Source organism: Heterodontus francisci, chromosome 41 (genome assembly GCF_036365525.1).
Source record: "Heterodontus francisci isolate sHetFra1 chromosome 41, sHetFra1.hap1, whole genome shotgun sequence".
In the NCBI taxonomy this organism is placed as follows: Eukaryota; Metazoa; Chordata; class Chondrichthyes; order Heterodontiformes; family Heterodontidae; genus Heterodontus; species Heterodontus francisci.
In genome coordinates this window covers 26426485-26446114 of record NC_090411.1, presented here as the reverse complement: position 1 = coordinate 26446114, position 19630 = coordinate 26426485, and the positions used below count along the sequence as shown (strand labels likewise).

At 45.8% G+C, this 19630-nt stretch overlaps 1 protein-coding gene across 1 annotated transcript in view; it reads right to left on the bottom strand.

Annotated features, from left to right (window-relative positions):
• Positions 1-10631, bottom strand: part of LOC137353379 (uncharacterized) — a 47468-nt gene extending 36837 nt beyond the window's left edge. Inside the window, exon 1 of the mRNA XM_068019588.1 lies at positions 10610-10631. The gene's annotated coding sequence lies outside the window, so the exon portion shown is untranslated. The remainder of the gene's footprint in view (positions 1-10609) is intronic.
• Between the last annotated feature and the right edge of the window lie 8999 nt (positions 10632-19630).

Here is a 19630-nt window from a genome sequence, read left to right as displayed (position 1 = left end):
TTTGCCTGTCTAACTAAGGTGAACGGAGGGGCTGGATCCATGGAAAACCCCTTGAACTGTCGCCAGAAAATATTTGTTTGCTGTAAAATGTACATGGCATGTAAAATGAAATGGAAGGATTGTGAGGCAACTCACTGCTGTATTGAAGGAAACTGATCTCCTTTGCTCTGTTTGCATTGTTTGACTTGGTGCTTTTTGGAACTGTTTTGTAATGTATTTTTTTACAGATTCTTATGAATAAAGTATATTTTGGAAATTTTAAAAAAGTGTTTTGTCTGTCTAAAACATTGTAACAAATATACAGGAGTGAAAGTTTAACAGTTACATAGGAGAGTTATATAAAGCTATGTAATGGTTACATAAGAGCTCCATAACATATTGTAATAGATACCTTGGAGCATTATACTGTATAATATAATGTAACAGATACAGGCAAGTAGTATATCTGTATAAAACTGTGCAATAGATAGACAGGAGTGTTATAAAACCAGGTAGCAAGATACACAGGAGGGCTATCCTTGTATAAAGCTATGTAACGGATACATGACTCTTATAAAACACTATAACATACTTAGGGGTGTTATATCTGTATAAATCTGTACAATGTTATGTCTGTATAAAACTGGGATTTGGTGGGGAGGCGACTGTTGAAGGTAACAATTCACTGTAATGGGATGTGACCATTTGTTGGGATTTTGCTTAGCGTAATCCCAGTGGATCTCCTGATTTATGCTGAAAATTAGTCGGCCAAGAAAGACAGTGATTCATCAAAGCTCCTATTCCTGATGGCGTGGACCCAATGGGCTGAATGGCCTCCTTCTGTGCCATAAATGACTCCATGACTCTACGGTCTCTATCCAGCAATGTCTACTGCAGGTTCACACTGAGCAAGGACAGGTGTGACTAGGATAACCTCGGTGGTATAATAGTCTGCCGACAATTAGTGTCTTGTCTTCTGTTAACTAAGGTCCACTAGGGTAAGATTCCAGAGGACGCCCAGCACCTGTGGATCTGCATCCGGAAAGGAATTCAAGTCTTCAGCTGCAAATTGGAGAAGTAAAACTAGCAAAGGGTGGGGTGAGGGGAGTGGGGAGGACACAATTAAAAATGTTTTGTAAGATTAGCATGGCTGCACATTCTTTGAAAGGCGCGTGATCCAACATGTTCATCGCAGTTGAAATCAACAATCTTTCTCAGAGTAAGGACTACAGCAGACCATATGAATTTAAAGGAATATTAACGTCAAATGAACATGTCCACTGATTCAAACCAGTCCGTCTTCTATATCAGTCCAAGAGATCTACTCGGAATGCAATGGCTACAATGGCTATGCTCGATGTTTGACTGTGGAGCTCTCCCCCAGATAGCGTTGGCACCCGAAACTCTGCCCTGTTTTGGGGGTAGATCAAAAGCAGAGTTAACCATCACGGACTGACCTGGGCGTTAGTGCAGGCACCAGATGGCAGCGAAATTCTGAACCTCGGCCACCACCCACTGCCAACTCTCTGGATTTTAGCTTGTCTATAGCAGCCCAGCAGAATTAATGCTGCAAACTTTTTGTCCTTACTGCATCACTGAGACTGGAAAGAGTAGGAGACAATGAGTTAGGTCAATATACAATGAAATTAAGCTATATTTTTATTTTGAAAGGAGCGACAAGTCTTTGTTTTAACGCAGCAGGTTGGCAGAAATACTTGTAAGAGGGTGTGCTTGATCGAAAGAGGCAACTTTAAAAGATCGGTGACCATAGTCATGTCAATGAACTGGAAAGAGGCATGAAAGGCTGTGACAAAGAGAGAGAGAGAGAGAGATTGGAGGCTAGATACAAGACAGGGATAGCCTATTAATTGACAAGCTTTTTCTTGTATCCTGTCTGGGTGTGCCTGAGTTTCAGCAGACTCGGAGAGTGCACAGGCTTTTGACAGGGTTCATTTTACTTTTTCCGTTTAATCACAATTTCTGTTTATAGCATCAAAGTTCTTGGAAATGTCACAAATTGCTCCCAGAAATAAATTCCCACCCCTTGACTGAGCCTTATTTAAACAACTCAGAAACAGATCTCAGTGAGACACTTCAGACAGCCAGGGGTGGATGTGGGCCTGGGTAGATTTTCACAGAACCTGACTGACTCTCAATTAACTATGCCATATTAGTTGTTCATCCAAACTTTGCCTAGTAAAATTACTCAGGCCAGTTAGTTGCACGAGGGAGAAAAGAATCGAGAGATATGTTGATAGAGACAGATAATAGGGCAAGAGGACACTCGTGTACAGCATAAACACTGGCCATAGATCATTTGGGTTCTATAGCCAGTCTCTTTCAAATTCCATGTTATTCTACAATTACAATCTGCACAGAACAAGCCCCCTCCCCCCACAACCTCAGACTGAGAATGATTAGTTTTGGGATTCCCCCTTCAGTACTGTTCCATCTGGCCACAGGCAGACATGTGGCATGTGTTTGGTTTGACTGAACAGGGTCACAGATGAACAGCCTTTCCTTATGCAGCAAGGGAGATTCAATTAACAAGGCCTGTTCACTATCAAATATCCACACTGAACAAGGTACATCTGTCTTAAACACCTCCCCCACCCCCGGAACTATCTCCTGCGCTTTCCAAAGATTGCCCAGTAGCTGTGGCACAGCTGTAGACACCTCTAAGCCATCGACATCTTAAGACTTATTTTATGCGCGAGAGAACAACTTTAATCTGTGATTTCCTCTTTCTATCTATGTATGTTCGAGAAAAGCCTGAAAAGACTTCTGACCGAACTGTCCCATTTGCGAGAGTGTCAAATAACATGTATGCTTGCGTCTATGTTTCTACACAGAAGGCAGTTGAGGCCAAAACGTTGTATGTTTTCAAGAAGGAGTTAGATGTAGCTCTTGGGTCCAAAGGGATCAAAGGGTATGGGGTGAAAGCGGGAACAGGTTACTGAGTTGGATGATCAGCCATGATCATAATGAATGGCGAAGCAGGCTCGAAGGGCCGAATGGCCTACTCCTGCTCCTATTTTCCATGTTTCTATGTTAAGAGCATGCAGTACTATGAGGGGGAAGTGCCATCCATTTGTCAAGCTGTAATATCGACATAACCATCCTGTATGGCACTTTAATAAACATTTACTCTTGGGACATGGGCATAGTTGGCAAGATCAGCATTTGTTGTCTATCCCTAATTGACCTTGAGAAGGTGGTGGTGAGCCGCCTTCTTGAACTGCTGCAGTCCGTGTGTGTGAAGGTCACAGTTCTGTTAGGGAGGGAGTTCAAGGATTTTGACCCCATGACAGTGAAGGAACGGCGATATATTTACAAGTCAGGATGGTGTGTGACCTGGAGGGGCACTTGAAGGTGGTGGTGTTCCTATGCATTTGCTGCCCTTGTCCTACATGGTGGAGGTCATGAGTTTGGGAGAAGCCCTTTTTTTTGCTGAAAAAGCCTTGGTGAATTGCTGCAACACATGTTGTAGTTGGTACAATCTGCTGCCAGGTGGTGAAGGGAGTGGACACTTAAGACAGTGGATGGGGTGCCGGTCAAATGAACTGTTTGATGCTGGATGGTGTTGAGCATCTTGAGTGTTGTTGCAGCTGCACTCATCCAGGCAAGTGGAGGTCCTGGTATTAGTTTAATTGAATCTCCACCAATCTAGAAGAGGTCAGAGGCTGGGAAATCTGCGGTGAATAAGTCACCCCCTGACACCCTAGAGCCTCACCATCACTCACAAGATACAAGTCAGGAGTGTGATGGAGTACTCTCCACTTGCCTGGATGGGTGCAGCTCCAACAGCACTCAAGAAACTCGACACCATCCAGGATAAAGCAGCCCGCTTGATTGGCACCTCATCCATCATCTTAAACATTGACTTACTCCGGCACTGGTGCACAGAATGCTGCAGCGTGTCCCATCTTCAGGAATCACTGCAGTGTCAGCAAGGCTTCTTTGGCACTTCCCAAACCCGTGATCTGCAGCATCTAGAAAGACAAGGGCACTAGGTGCATGAGAACACCCGCACCTCCATGTTCCCCCTCAACGTTACACACCATGGATGCATAATCACTGTCCCTTCATCATTGCTGGGTCAAAATTCCTTACCTAACAGCACTGTGGGATCACTCTTCAAAGGGACCCTCCTGGTGAGTCTCTTTAAAATGGGAGATGATGAAAAGAACTCCTTTAAGGGATTGCCAAGGTGGGACTCCCTCTTTATGGGGTCCATTAAGGTGAGATCCCCACTTTAAATGCATCAAATGGGTTACACTCATTAAAGGGACTGTTCTAGTGTGACTGCATCTCTTAGGGTCTCCTAGATTGAACAATGCCTATAAAGGACTTTAAAAGGGTTACTGATGGTAAGACTCCATCTTTAAAAAGTCAGTGCAGAAATTTTGTGTCACAGGCTTCTAGTATTAGAGTTGTTTCCTTGCCAGAAGCCTGGTACTGCCCTATAGCTGCATTTCATGAACCCTTTGAAGAGAAGCCACTGTGGAGGCTCCTCCATTAGGTTAAATGATCTATTGTTCCTTGAGAAGAGACCATTTCCTGTTTCCTCTTGAAGCTGTAGCTGGAACATATGGAAAACAAAAGGGGTAAAACTGAATTCAGATCAATAACAGCAGCGACCTGGCCCTGAAAATCCCATTAAATGCTCAGAGCACTCACTTCTATCTTGTCAGCAGTTATCTAACTTCTGAGGGGCGGGGAATGGAGGAGGGATGGGTAGCACGTGAGGGAATTCAACTTAGAAAAACATGAAACCATTTAATATGAGAAAGAAGGAATTCATAACATTGGCACTTATTATAATGACATAAATTATTCCAGGGTCCTTAGAGTTAAGGTGAGTTGACACTGCTTATTCTGTGTTGTCCAGGAGCTTTTGCGATGTGAATTTGGAGCATGACCTTAACTTAAATGTCTACAGTGCAGCGATGCTGTCCGCCAAACACTCGGAATGTAAACTTTTTAACTGCCAGAGGGATGACAGTCACAATAAATGGATTCACGAATGATCCCGTCTCTGAGCAAACGCTGATGCAGCTGCAATGTGAATGCTCCCTGAGAGGAAGTATTTAGAATGCAGCCATGCTTCACACTAAGGCCCCCACCATCAGCTGTAGTTCTGTAACATGTGGGGTAGCCGCTGTGGAAGGCAGTTCTACCACAGGAAGTAGTGGACGGTTGCTACTCTCCGCCAAAGGCCGCGAGCTGCCATTTTGCTGGCTATGGGAAGGCAGGGTCCTTTCTCCTTCTTGACCTCCCCTGATGTTGAGGAAGAGCTGTGGGCTGAAAATTCTTTTTCTTTTTTCTTTTGGGCCTCCTTATCTCGAGAGACAATGGATACGCGCCTGGAGGTGGTCAGTGGAGTGACCTCTCCATAAAAGCAGCCATATTATAGTGAATGAAAGGACTTGCACTTCTGTAGCTTTTATATCCAATGTTCCAAAGTGCTTTACAGCCATTGAAGTACCTCTGAAGTGTGGTCACTGTCACAACATGGGGGTGGGGGGGGGGGGGGGGTCAGTTAGCTCAGTTAGCTAGATGGCTAGAGTGTGATGCAGAAAGACGCCAACTGTGCAGGTTCAGTCCCTGTACCGGCTGTGGTAGTTCATACAGTCCTGCCTCCTTGCCTTGCCTCACACTTAAGAAGTGGTGCCACTCAAGCTATACAAGACCAACTGTGTCCCTCTAATGGAGAAAGATGTCTATGTTCCTTTGGGACTACAGCAAGAGCAACAAACACTGTTGTAATCTAGAGAAACGCGTTAGCCAATTTGCACACAGCAAGCTCCCACAAACAGCCGTGTGATAAATGATCAAATGCTCTGTTTTGATTGAGGGATACATGTTGGTCAGGGGAACTGCTCTGTCCACTTAAACAGGCAGATGGGACCTTGGTTTAACACCTCATCCAAAAAGCAGCAGCTCCGACAGTGCAGCATTCTCTAGGTACTGCATTGATGTGTCAGCCTAGATTACGTGCCGCAGTTCTGGAGTGGGGCTTGACCTGTGACCTTCTGACTCAGAAAAGAAACAGCTTTCTACCAAGCCAAGGTAAACACTGAAAGCACTGTGAAATCTGTCTAGCAGAGTAATCGAGGCCTGGCAGCCCGCGTTCTTCTTTGCGGAAGTACAGGACTGCAATTTCCATTTGTGGTCAGGACCAAATGTGGATCCCTGTAGGATTGGCCACAAAATTGCCCGAGGGCACACTCGCCATACCATTGAGGGTGGCAGGACACCTCCCAACACTGGGGGGCCAATCGGAGGCCCTCCAGCAGTGAAAGAGCTGCAGCTTGCCGTTCTACATAAGCGAGATAGAGCCTCAAAAGGACACTCCCTCTCAGCACTTTTAAAACTTGCAAAAGTAAAAATGGCCACAGTTGCCATAACACCGAGTGGAGAGGGAGCCCCTCCATAGGACAGGCTGTGGCTGCAACTGTGGCTATTTTTCATCATCCGCATCGGGCGAGGTGGGGGCCAAAGATTGTTTCTTAAAAGCAATCCGAAACACAGGCTACACCCAGTTTTCCATCAGGAAAGCACCTCCTTTCTCTGGCCCTTTTTCAGTCACTGCAGTGGCACACAGGAAACACAGTCAGTGCGGGAGAGTGGCCAGAATAGGCTCAATAGGCTACCTGCCGCTTTTGGGTGGGTAGCAATTCTGGATCCAATTTTCAACAACTCCACTTTCCTGCACTATCCCCATATCAATTAATTCCCTTAATACACAAAAATCTATCGACCTCTGACTTGAATATACTCACCAGCTGAGCATCCACAGCCATCTGAGGCATAGAATTCCAAAGATTCACAACTCCCTGAGCAAAGAAATCTCTCCTCATCGCAGTGCGAAATAGCCAACCTCTTATTCTGAGTCTTGTGAACCCCCCCTCCATGATCCAAATTTCCCAGCCACGGGAAACATTTTCTCAGCATCTAACCTATCAAGTCCCTTAAGAATTTCATACATTTCAATGAGATCACCTCTCATTCTTCCCAACTCCAGGGAATATAGGCCGGGTCTACTCAATCTCTCCTCACAGCGCAATCAACTAAAACTGCTATCTTCAGATAACTCCATTCCTCTGCTTCACCACTTGTATTCGATTTGACTACTCAACTACAGTTAATGTATAAAATCAAAAGTCTTATATACAAATCAGGATATAGTGTACATTAAACTGAGTTACAATTTCCCACACTGTTCCAATTATCATCCTTACCTCGAACCTCCCTTATATTTGGCTTTGAGTTCCTGTACGCAACGCTATAGAACAACATATCTACTGAGCAAAACCATAACTCACACCTGCTCCTCTCTGTAAAAATATTGGACGTATTTTACAGTGAAAAAAATGGCGGACCGCCTGCTCATTTAAATAGCTGAGGCGGGCCCACCCCCAATCAGGTGGAGGGGACAGGCTGCCCATCCCTGGCAATGGCGCCAGCTACCTGTGCACAGGCGCTGATGCCATGATTAGCCCTACCGGCATGTTTAAATATTTAAAAATTAAATGAAAATAAATAAATACATCTCTTTTGCCCCTCTCCCACTGCCCTATTAATAATTAAATTAATTATTTACCCTTCCCGGCCACCAGGCTGAAGAACACAGCGGGACATCAGGAGGCGATGGAGGTTTATTTAAATTGATTATTTTTATTGATATAGCTGTTTAAATTGTGGTACCGTCGTCGAATGGTGTTGGGAGGGACCGCCACGAGGCCTCGCTGCCGCCAGCAATATCGGGCCAGGCCTTGCTGACGTCGGGGTCCGTGGCGGGCCTCATCTGGGGACATCCGCGGCCCCGCCCCTCCGCCACGGATCCCGACGTCGAGGGCTCCTTAAAATCCAGCCCTATGACTTGGAAACCATTTTGGAGCCATTTAAGGACCGCTGTTTAGGCCACTCAATGTCAGGGAACATGGGTGGACCATGTGCAGTGCACGTTTTGTCTGTATGTCCCATAAAATTGCAATCGGGGTCGTAGCTACGACACAGCAGCCGGAGACTGTTACTGTTAACGGGATGGTAAGTCTACTGACGTTGCTTTGAGTCCTTTGCCGGCCTGTTAACACTGATTCTGCCTCGTTAAACCAGCCCTGTGATGTTATGTCACATCACGACCTTAGGACGTTTTATTACATTAAATTTAAGTTGCTGTTGAATGTCAAATGGAACTGAGGTTAGCTATTGGGGGAAAAAAACTCCTTTGGCCAGAAGATATCCAATGCAGATGATTAAAACTGGGTTCATTTTGTGAATTTTGAGCATGCCAAGTGTACCAATATCGGTACTGAGCACTTCTAAGTCGAGTAGAACAGTGTCCGACATAGTGCAAAGATCTCTCTACTTTGCTGCAACAGCATACCTCAGCCCAAACCAATACTGGCTTGTTCATAGGCCTGTCAATCGAATGAGTGGACCATAATCAAAATCAGACAAAGCAGGTTATTTATTTCTCCATGGAAACCGGGTAGAAGGCTACCTTCTCAACATCCTGAATGATTTTAGTGGTACTCGGCCCCAAGAACCTCAACAACATCTGCAGTGGGGATTGTGGATTGTCAACTTAAAGACCGCATGTCCAGAGTCCCATTCACACACACCCCTCCCTCTCCAGGAACATGGCCCCATAGGACGGAAAATGCACATGTCCTCTTTCTCACGGGCACAGACTACTTCAGACAAAAGGCACTTGCAATTGAAGAACCATTCCATTAATGCTGACACCCCAATCGCTGCCATTTTTAAAGGAGGCCTTGGCAATGGGCGGATGCATCGCCCGCCTGTTTCAGCTAATAGGGCCTCTTCACAGGGAGGAAAATCTACACTTAAATCTGACGGGAGGGTTTTCAAGATCAAAACCAAAGAGGCCAAAACAGGAAAAGAGAAGGACAAATCCCAGGGAGAAAGGCGATAACACACCATCCTAAAGTCCGTTGCCGGATTGAGATTCTGTGCTGTGCATTCTATGTCATTTTAGATAAGTATTTATCCAATTCTCTTTTGGAAGTTACTATCGAATTTGCTTCCACCATCCTCTCAGGCAGTGCATTCCAGATTGCAACTGCTCGCTGTGCCAAAAGAAAAAGGTTTCCCCGTGTCACTTCCAGTCTCTTGGATTAACTGAAATCCCTCATTGCTGGTGTCATTCTAGCAAAACATAAAGCAAAACATTCTTTTCATCCCATCATTCCAAGGAATACACTTCATTAAAAGTTTTTAAATGTGGGAGTGTGGACTTGGAGCCTCACCTTGTGACCCCTAAGGAACATGTGAACAACCCAGACAAGAACGTTGGGATGCAAGCCTCCATATAAGAATATTAAAACTTAAGAAATAGGAGCAGGACTAGGCCATTCGGCCCCTCAAGCCTGCTCTGCCATTCAATAAGATCATGGCTGATCTAATCTTGGCCTCAACTCCACTTTCCTGCCTGTTTCCCATAACCCTGAATCCTCTATAGTTCCCCTATAGGAATCCCCTATAGTAGAATCCCCTAAGAACCTGTCTATGTCAGCCTTGAATATATTCAATGACTCAGCCTCCACTGGTCTCTGGCGTGGAGAATTCCAAAGTTCATGACCCTCTGGGAGAAGAAAATTCCTCCTCATCTTCGTCTTAAATGGGCGACCCTTATTCTGAAATTATACCGCCTAGTTCTAGATTCCCCCATGAGGGGAAACATCCTCTCAGCATCTACCCTGTCAAGCCCCCTCAGAATCTTATATGTTGCAATAAGATCACCTCTCATTCTTCCAAACTCCAATGACTATAGGCCCAACCTGCTCAACCTTTCCTCATAAGACAACCCCTTCATCCCAGGAATCAACCTAGTGAACCTTCTCTGAACTGCCTCCAATCCCTACTTAACTAAGGACTATTTCAATTGCTCAATAAGGATCTGAAGGGAATGTAGCTTAGTGCATGAATCCACAGCATAAAGCAGCTCACGATAAGACACCAATTTATCATAACATTTTAAAATTTGCTCTTGAGATGAGTGTCGCTGACCTTGCCCGCATTTATTGCCCATCCCTAGATGCCCTGTGAAGGTGGTGGTGAGCTCTCACCCTGAACCACTGAAGTCCACGTGGCGATGGTACTCCCACAGTGGTGGGAGGCCCAGGAATATCAGTGATGATGAAGGAAGGGCAACAGATGGCACAAGAATGGCTGGTGCCAAGTGGGAAGTGGCGGGATTACATTGGTGTACGGGAGGGAATGACATTAGAATATACTGTCATGGGAAAGTAGACCAAATTTCACCCTGCCCACCTAACAGATGTTGGACCAGCTTGAATTGGCCGTTGAAAGGAACAAACTGCTAATCCTAAAGCATGGAGATTGCTTCCTGTGATGGGCACCAAATTAACTTGCTCTGTAAAATATGGCTAAAGGCATTTAACAGCAGACCTCCATTAGATTGCAAGAGGCATGTAAGTTTGGCAGTCCTAGCACTAGACATAGCAGGAAGGAAAATCAACACCGCACTGCCTAAGAATAGCAGCTGTAATGAAGGATTCCCAGCCTAAACTATTGCCATAAATTAGTAGCTTTCCATTAGATTTTATAGAGACACAATCATTGCCAAAGCAAATATTACCTTTACAGTAGCATTCCTACTCGCAGGCTGTTTATGAGCCCTCTACACCATGCCAGTTACAAGACGAATAGTTGCACACAGCCCACTGCTGAAGGTCGAGTAGAAGTAAAAGTCAATTGTTTTGGCTGAAAAACCGTTAACAAAGTGGCTTTCCTCAGCCCTGACCTCCTTTTGTTCTCCCTTCCTGACTGACCGGCCAAATATTCCTTAAATGTGTGGGCTCCACCTCTGAAAACAGGAAACATTATAAGGAAAGGAATTGTTTTCAAGCACTAGACATCAAACAAACATACGCTCTACCCTCACTGTGACATGGTCTTCCGGAGCCAAGTATTTGGGATTTATAATGAGTCGCTCAGCTTGCTTGAGTAAACTGCAAGGTAATTATGGATGGAGGTGGCCATTTCGCCTATCCATTCAGAGAGATTCTGACCTAACCTCAATTTTGGCATTCGATTGTTTCTGAAATCATTGCAGAGTTTTTGCCTCCGCTACTTTTCCTGGAGGTTTATTCCCTACGGTAATTACTCTTTGTGTGCAGGATTTCCTGATAACAGGCTGGAAGTTCCCTTTTCACTAATTTGAACCTGTGTCCCCCTTGTTCTGCTTCCGAACTTTGCCACGTTACTGCAGTGACTACACTTCAAAAGTACTTAATTGGCTGTAAAGCGCTTTGGGTGTCCTGCGGTTGTGAAAGGTGCTCTATAAATGCAAGTCTTGCTTACCTTTCCAAACTTTAACTTAAAGGTCTTGCTCTGGATTAATTTTATCCATACTGTGACCAATCTTTTAACCCTCTATAAGAACAAAAAGCTGGGGCGAAGGACTAAATTGGATACCTCTGTCAAAGAGCCAGTATAGGAACAACAGGCCAAATGGCCTCCTTCTATGCTGTAAAATACTATGATCACCTCTCAGGTGCCTCCTGTCGAGGCTGAAAACTCTCTCCGAATGAAACTGGGCATCGACTTCGTGGTGCTTCGCTGCACAGCCTCCTAGGCGAGAATGCCTCTCTTGTTTCTTGGCAGCTGGAGGTGGTTGCATATTCAAGGTGCAGTCTCAGCCCCATAACGTTTGATCCACAATTCCTCCGACTTGTCATCTACTGTTTGGCTGATGTAATCCAGCATCCCATTGGCTTCGTTGATTCCTGCGCTGCATTGCTTAGACATGCTCAGCCTGGAGAGTTTGTTGAGACTCCAAGGCCTCTTTCAGACTCATCCTTAACTATTTCAACGTAACTGAACTGAGAGGTTACGACCATCAGGAAAGCTTGAACAGGCTGGGGCTCTTCTCTCTAGAAGCTGAGGTTGATACAGGTCTTTAAAATTATGAAGGAGATTGATAGGGTAGATGCAGAGAAGATTTTTCCACTTGAGGTGGAGTTCAAAACTAGGGGGGGTCTAAATACAGGATTGTCACTAATAAATCCAGTAAGGAATTTAGGAGAAACCTCTTTATCTAAAGAGTGGTGAGAATGTGGAACCTGCTACCACAAGGAGTAGTTGGGCTGACGTTTATCAGGCCCCCGACATTGGCCACAGGCCTCAACTCCGGGAAATCCCTGCCCCATATTATCGACGGTGGCAAGGCCTCGTGGCAGCGCCCCCTGCCCTCGGCGGTGGCATCACAATTTGCATCTGTTAATCCATTCAAATGAATCAATCACTCACTTACCTGCTGCCGCCGGCCGTCCAGCTGTCTTATTCCGGTTGGTTGCCGGAACTCCCGCTCCTTCGGATCTCCGAGGCGGAACACCGGTTGGGAGAGGGGAGCAGGTAAGTTTTCAGGGCTGGGTGGGGGTGGGAGCGGGGAAAACTATTGTGATTGGTGGAGGGGATGGCGGGAACGGGTTGAAGGTAAAAAGGTTATAAACTTTGGCAGGGATGGGGGCGGGGAAGGTCTGGATCACACGGTAAGTTTTTTTTAGGGGGGAGAGGGCAATTAATAAATTGTTTAGTCATTAGGGGGTAGGAGAGGGGATTGAAACTTTTAATACATTTTTCATTTCAATTTTATAGGTCCGGTAACTTTAAACATTTAAAATGAAGGGTTGGAAGCCCTTTAAAAATGGTGCCTGCGCCTGCACAGTAGCGACGGACGTCGTTGCCGGGGACGGAGTGCCCACCCACTCTGCGTCATCGGTGGGGGGGGGGGGGGGGGGGGAATGCAGTCCGCCCGGCCATGTAAATGAGCCGCCGTGCTAAATATCGCGCCGGCTCCGCCGAGCAAATCGTGCGCGTGCTCTCCGCCATCTTTGAAGCTCGCTGTCGAGATCGGTGGAGAGGTGGAAAAATTCAGCCCATTGAGTCAAAAAGTATAGATGCATTTAAGGGGAAGCTGGATAAGTCCATGAGGGAGAAAGGAATAGAAGGATATGCTGATCGGGCGAGAGGCAGTCGGGTGGGAGGAAGCTGGTGTGGAGCTTAAACACCATCATAGATCTGTTTCTGTGAATACAACGTAATTCTATGCAATTTGGAAGGTATATCTTGTCTATTTTACCTAAGTATCAAGATTTTATACTTGCTTCCTTTCAAGGCTCAAAACCTTATGTTTTTCCAGCCTTTCCTCATAAATCAGACCTTTGAACTTAGGAATTAGCTTTGAGGCCTTTCCTTGCAATGTCCTTCATAGCGTACAATATGCACTGAGTATAGATTAGAAACACACAGACAGAGGATGTAACGAATTAATGGCCGTGCATGAACAAGCTTAAACTGCCTTCGGTGCATACTTGCTGCAGGAGAGGTGGGAATATTGGGGAGAACAAACTGTGCAGGCAGGACTGTAGCCCAGAGCCTCTGAATTAGTGTTTGAGAAGGGATCTTGCATGAGCAGTTATGGTATCATTGCTATCTAAGATTCTCAGTGGGGAGGGAGTTTCCTGATATATAGTTAGGGAATTTCCTTCTGTCCAGTGATAACTGGTGTTGTGTGGTCCCAGAGTCTTAGACTCGCACTGCAGTTTATAAATGAAGTGATTCATATCAGTGATTTTTCTTTTATTCATTCATAGGATGCGGGTGTCGCTGGCAAGACCAACATTTATGGCCCATCCCTAATTACTCTGGAGTAGATGCTGGTGAGCTACTGCAGTCTGTGTGGATTGTAGTTTGTCATACATGTTATTGATACAACTGAATGGCTTGCTTGGCTAGTTCAGAGGGTGGGTTAAAAGACAACCACATTGCTGTGGGTCTGGAGTATAGGCCAGATGGGGTAAGGTCAGATACGAATATATTTCATTCCAAATTTATTTAATTAATTGAATTTAAAGGTTTACTAGACTAATACCTGGAACGGGTGGGTTGTCTTATGAGGAAAGATTGGACAGGCTAGGCTTGTATCCGCTGGAATTTAGAAGAGTAAGAGGTGACTTGATTGAAACATATAAGATTCTGAGGGGTCTTGACAGGGTGGATGTGGAAAGGATGTTTCCCCTTGTGGGAGAATCTAGAACTAGGGGTCACTGTTTAAAAATAAGAGATCGCCCATTTAAGACAGAGATGAGGAGAAATTGTTTCTCTCAGAGGGTTGTAAGTCTTTAGAATTTTCTCCCTCAAAAGGCGGTGGAAGCAGAGTCTTTAATTATTTTTAAGGCAGAGGTAGATAGATTCTTGATAAGCAAAGGGGTGAAAGGTTATTGGGGGTAGGCAGGAATGTGTTGAGGTTACAATCAGATCAGCCATGATTTTGTTGAATGGCAGAGCAGGCTCGAGGGGCCGAGTGGCCTACTCCTACTCCTAATTTGTATGTTCGTATGTACGTATGTAAATGCCTCAGCTGAAATGGTGGGATTTAAATCATATTGCCTGACTATTAGCCTATTCCTCTGGATTACTAGGCCCAAACCATAACCACTATGTTACCATACCCAGTAACAGGGTTACTGGTCCTGCAGTGTTTAGTGTAGGATGAATAAATCCTTACTAAGGGAGGGGGAGTGTTCCTTTGAAAGATAATTAGATCTCTGAGTAATGGATGTCCATTTAACATTGCATATTGAGGATTATGTAACGTGCTTTCTCTGAGCAATTACCTGACCAGCTTACTCTTTGTTCACTCTACTCTCACTTTCTCTCTTGCCCCTTCAGAAGGAGGTGACTCATTGTGGAATCCAGGCCTTTGGCCACAGGCAGCTGTTTCGTCTGACTGGTCATTCCTCATACGCAGGTCTGCAGTGTCAGTGGCTAATCAACTGTGGAGGGCATCACTGCCAAACTCAATCCCCTTCCTGTCTGCCAGTTAGGGTCACTGTCCAGTGACTCAATCAGGAGCCGCCTTAATAGTTGACACTTCATTCCTAAACAAAGGACATTGAACTGAATTGTTAACATGGCTGGATTCAATTTATTCCCCATGGACCAGGGACTGAATCTGGGTCATTGCCGGCCTGTAGGGAAGATTGGACATTTACTACTGAGCCTTGAGGAGCCCGAGCAACAAGAACTTGCATTTAGAAAGCGACTTTAACATAGGAAAACTCCACGGGAGTGATATCAGGCAAAAGTTGACCCCGAGCCACATAAGGAGATATTAAGACAAGTGACCAGAATCCTAGTCAAAGATAGGTTTTAAGGAGCACCGTAAGGAAGGAGAGAGAGAGGCGGAGAGGTTTAGGCAGGAAATCCCAGAGCTTAGAGCCCAGACAGCTGAAGGCACAGCTGCCAGTGGTGGAGAGAAGGAAATCGGAGGATGCACAGACAGGCCAGAATTTGAGGAATGCAGAGATCATGGTTGAAGGGCCGGTGCATGTCGCAGATTTAGGGAGGGGGGTCGAGGCCGTGGAGGGATCGGAACACAAGGCCGCGAATTTTGGCATCCCTACAATCAGCCGGAAACAACTTCCCGACCAAACGGCAGTAATGGTGGCTCTGCCAACATCACGAGAAGTTCGTTCATGTCTAATTCTCAGATCCCTTTCTCATTCTCCACAGGGGCAGAATTTCACATTGGCATCGGGGGGTTGTCAGACCTCCAGAAAATAAGCAGAACAACAGCATAAAAAGAAACTACAGTACCCGGAAGACCTGCGTTTGTTTGCTTAGAGATCTAATTGCGCGGGAGTCCAATTCAACTTCCTCTCAAGGCACCCCCCTCCCCACCTGTCCCCCAATACCACCCACCTCAGCACTGAAGGACTCCAGCTCTCCTCACTGTTAAGCCATAGCAGTTTTACTTTCTCACCCTTGAGATGCAGCGAAGTATTTATTACTTTAAAATAGCCACCAGGGAGAGGGTTGAAAGTTGTAATCTAATCGCAGGATTATCATGAACTGCGAGAGGAAAGCTTTGGTGATTTATGATGCTATCTGAAACTCTGGAGCAGCCAAAAAAAATCCTCCCAGTTACATAACACCTCATTAAACTGGCAGCATGGCTCATTTTGCGGATGTTATATGTTTTGTCTGGAACGACCGCTTTGTGGGACTGAGTGCAAAGAGGATCAGTGCGATGACTATTATGTGGGCTGGCGTGAAGCAGGAAGTTGTTCAGATCCACCTCCCTCAACCAGTACCACCAATAATGTCTGGCCACTTCTTTCATTATTGTTTGCTAAAGCTTTGTGGTATAAAATGGCCGACCTATTAGCCGGCATTAAAAAGTAGGAAATCTTGCATTTATATAGCAACTTTCACAACCTCACGACGTCCCCGAAGCGCTGTACAGCCAATGAGTTACTCATCAAAGTGTAGTCATTGTTGTAATTTAGGAAACATGGTAATCGATTTGAGCACAGCAAGATCCCGCAAACAGTGATGAAATAAATGATAACATTGTTTTGTTCAGGTGTTGGTCGAGGGATGATTGCTGGCCAGGTTACTGCAGAGAAAACTTTTCAGGGCTAATGGGGAAAGAGTAGGGAAGTGGGATTGATTGGATAGCTCTATCAAAGAGCCGGCACAGACACGATGGGCTGAATGGCCTCCTTCTGAGCTGTTTCAGTCTATAATTCCGTAATTCTATGACCTCCCCTGTAATTATTTGAATAGCAACTTAGGATCTTTTATGTCCACCTGAGAGGACAGAGGGAGCCCTCGGTTTAATGTTTCACCCAAAAGATGGCATCTCCAACAATACAGCACTCCCTAAGCACTGCACTGACACGGCATCTTAGATTATGCACCCAAGTCTCTGGAGTGGGACTTGAAACTCCTAAACTTGGTCAAGTTTGGTCAAAGAACCAGCTTTTGAGGGGCATCATAAAGGGGAAGACAGAGGTGGAGAGGTTTAGGGAAAGAACTCCAGAGCTTAGAGCCTAGATAACTGAAGGCACAGCCACCAATGGTGGAGCAAAGAGAAATCAGGGATACACAAGATGCCAGAATTACGCAGATATCTCAGAAGGTGGCAGGGCTGGGGAAGGTTACAGGGACAAGGAGGAGGGAAGCCACAGAGAGATGAGAATTTTAAATAGCCACTGCCCTAAGCCTGTGCATGAGCCTTATCAACCTTATCAAAGTGTTTCTGGAAGTTGGCATACATTCCATTGAAAAATGGTATTTCCAACATCTGTTTGGAATGTCGTATCAAGTTAACTCCAGGAGGTTGGGTGAGGCAGCATCTGCCCCTGCTGAACCTGCGCTGGCTGCCAGCTAAAAGCCTAAAGTTAATATTCAGCCCATGGAGCAAAGTTCCAATTCAACCTGCCAACTAAAACAGTCAGTGGTACAGATCTCTCTTGACATCAGCTGGAGCCCTGACAAGGGTTGCACAAGTCGGGCCTACTCCACATTTCATTCAGCAGAGTGTTGTCACTGTGATGGCTGTACCACTGCTCGTTATACACTGGCAGAGGATAGCAGTGGTCAGATTCCATTCCTCTCTCATTGCCAATAGCTTCTTGGTGAATTAGTCACATTGGCTTGCCTGTTTATTGGGCGTCTTGCGGTCTTGGTAAATCTGAATTAGCAGACTCTGCAATATCATCATTGGCACCCCTCCTACCCTGCCCTTAACTCTTTCTTAACGAAAAAAGAAAGTCTTGCATTTATATAGTGCTTTTCACGACCACTGGATGTCTCAAAGCACTTTCCAGCCAATGAAGGACTTTTGAAGTGTAATGTAGGAAACACGGCCGCCAGTTTGTGCACAGCAAGCTCCCACAAACAGCAATGTGATAATGGTCAGATCATCTGTTTTTATGATGTTGATTGAGAACTAAATGTTGGCAAGGGCACCAGGGAGAACTACCCTGCTCTTCTTTGAAATAGCACCATGGGATCTTTTGCATCCACCAGAGCAGGCAGATGGGGTTGCAGTTTAATGCCTCATCTGACAGACTGCACCTTCAACAATGCAGCATTCTTTCAGTACTGCGTGTCAATGTTGATTTTTATACTCAAGAAAGCAGGACTTAAACTCAGAACCTTATAACTCAAGGGCAAGAGTGCAACTGACTAAGCCACAGCTGACACAATGCAGGATAGCGAAAGAGGAGTGAAGGAGAAAGCAAGATAGAGGTAGATAGGGAAACATGACATGAAAAAATTACTTGCGCACATCTAGACATACACATATAGGAAGAGAGGCGAAAGCAGACAGACAGAAGATAAACAGACTGCCACAGGGAAAAACCCAGCTCTTCTCGCACTAATAAACCAGATCCCAGTTAAAAGCTCTGCAGCCAAGCTGCACCCCCCGCAACCTCTGCCAAAACAACCGTGTAATTGATGCCAAGAGGTGGCAGGGTTTGTCTTGTGGTAACGAGATTAGCAGAAGTTGTGACTTTGCTTCCAAATTTCCCGTCCCCTAATACAGGAAGGAAGATAGAATTGGAGGGAAAGGCACCCCTGGGGCATCTTGTAAAGGCCTGTTGATGGGTGAAAGTTGTCCCTATATCCCACCCGCTAGGCTGGGCTCAGTGCATGGAAACATTAGGCTGTGAAAGGGGAAGAGGAGATAAACACCACAAAAGGAGATGTTCTCAACACTAGGGAAATAAAGCCCGGTCCTCAGGGGGACTCTGAGAGAAGCAGTTATGCTGAAATGCAGAAATCATATGAAAAATGTGATCACTTTACGTGTTTCGTTTTGAGTAACTCAGGTGAAGAGACAAAGCACCAAAGTGCACTACATCCTCTTGCTTTAAGTAGAGATGGAGAGAAAATGATTTGGATCAGGAAGTCGTGTGGTTAGGTGACACATGGGCTTTACAAGCCTCCAGATGTGAAAAGAAGTAACACTGGCCGGAATTTTCCGGGCCATTTGGCGATGGGCTGGGATGCGGGAAGGCACCGGATGGGGGTTCCCGACGGTCTTCCTGCCACCACGCCGTTTGGCCAACGGCGGGAAATTTGGCACATCAGCCATCCGCTAGGATGTTAATTGAACCGCTTGTGGCCAATTAAGGGCCACTTCCTGCCTCCGCGGGCATTTTGCCCGCATCGGGGGAGGGGGGAGGCGTTGCTGTGTGGGGAGACCGCCCAGTGAAAGCTAGCAGCCTCCCAGTGGGTTCCAGAGGGGTTGGGGGCAGGGCCTCCTTTACTTCGCAGTCGCAGCACTACTGGCACTCAGCAACTCCCCTCCCCCAAATTCAGCCCACTGAGTGAGGAGGTCCGTGGAGGATTTCTCCTCCAGCCTTAGAACGCGCCAAGATCTTTGGGCTCCTCCATAAGTCTGGAATTTCCTCCCTAAACCTCTCCACCCCTCTACTTCTCTCTCTCCTCCTTTAAGATGTTCCTTTAAAACCTACCTCTTTGACCAAGTTTTTGATCGCCTGTCCTTTTGTCTCCCTCTTTGGCTCAGTGTCATGTTTTATCTGTGAAGCACTTTGGAAACTCATAATTTATCACTTGCTAAATTAAAAATGCTAATTAAATGCATGTTTTTATTGGAAGTCTGATGAATGCAAGGTCTGATGGAGGAGGTCTGAGGGATGTGGGCTGAGGGTGGAGGTCTCAGGAAAGAGGTGTGAGGGTGGTAGGCTGAGGGTGGAGGTCTGAGGGCAGAGGGCTGAGGGAGGAGCTGTGAGGGAGGAGTGCTGAGGGTGGTCTGAGGGTGGAGGTCTGAAGGTGG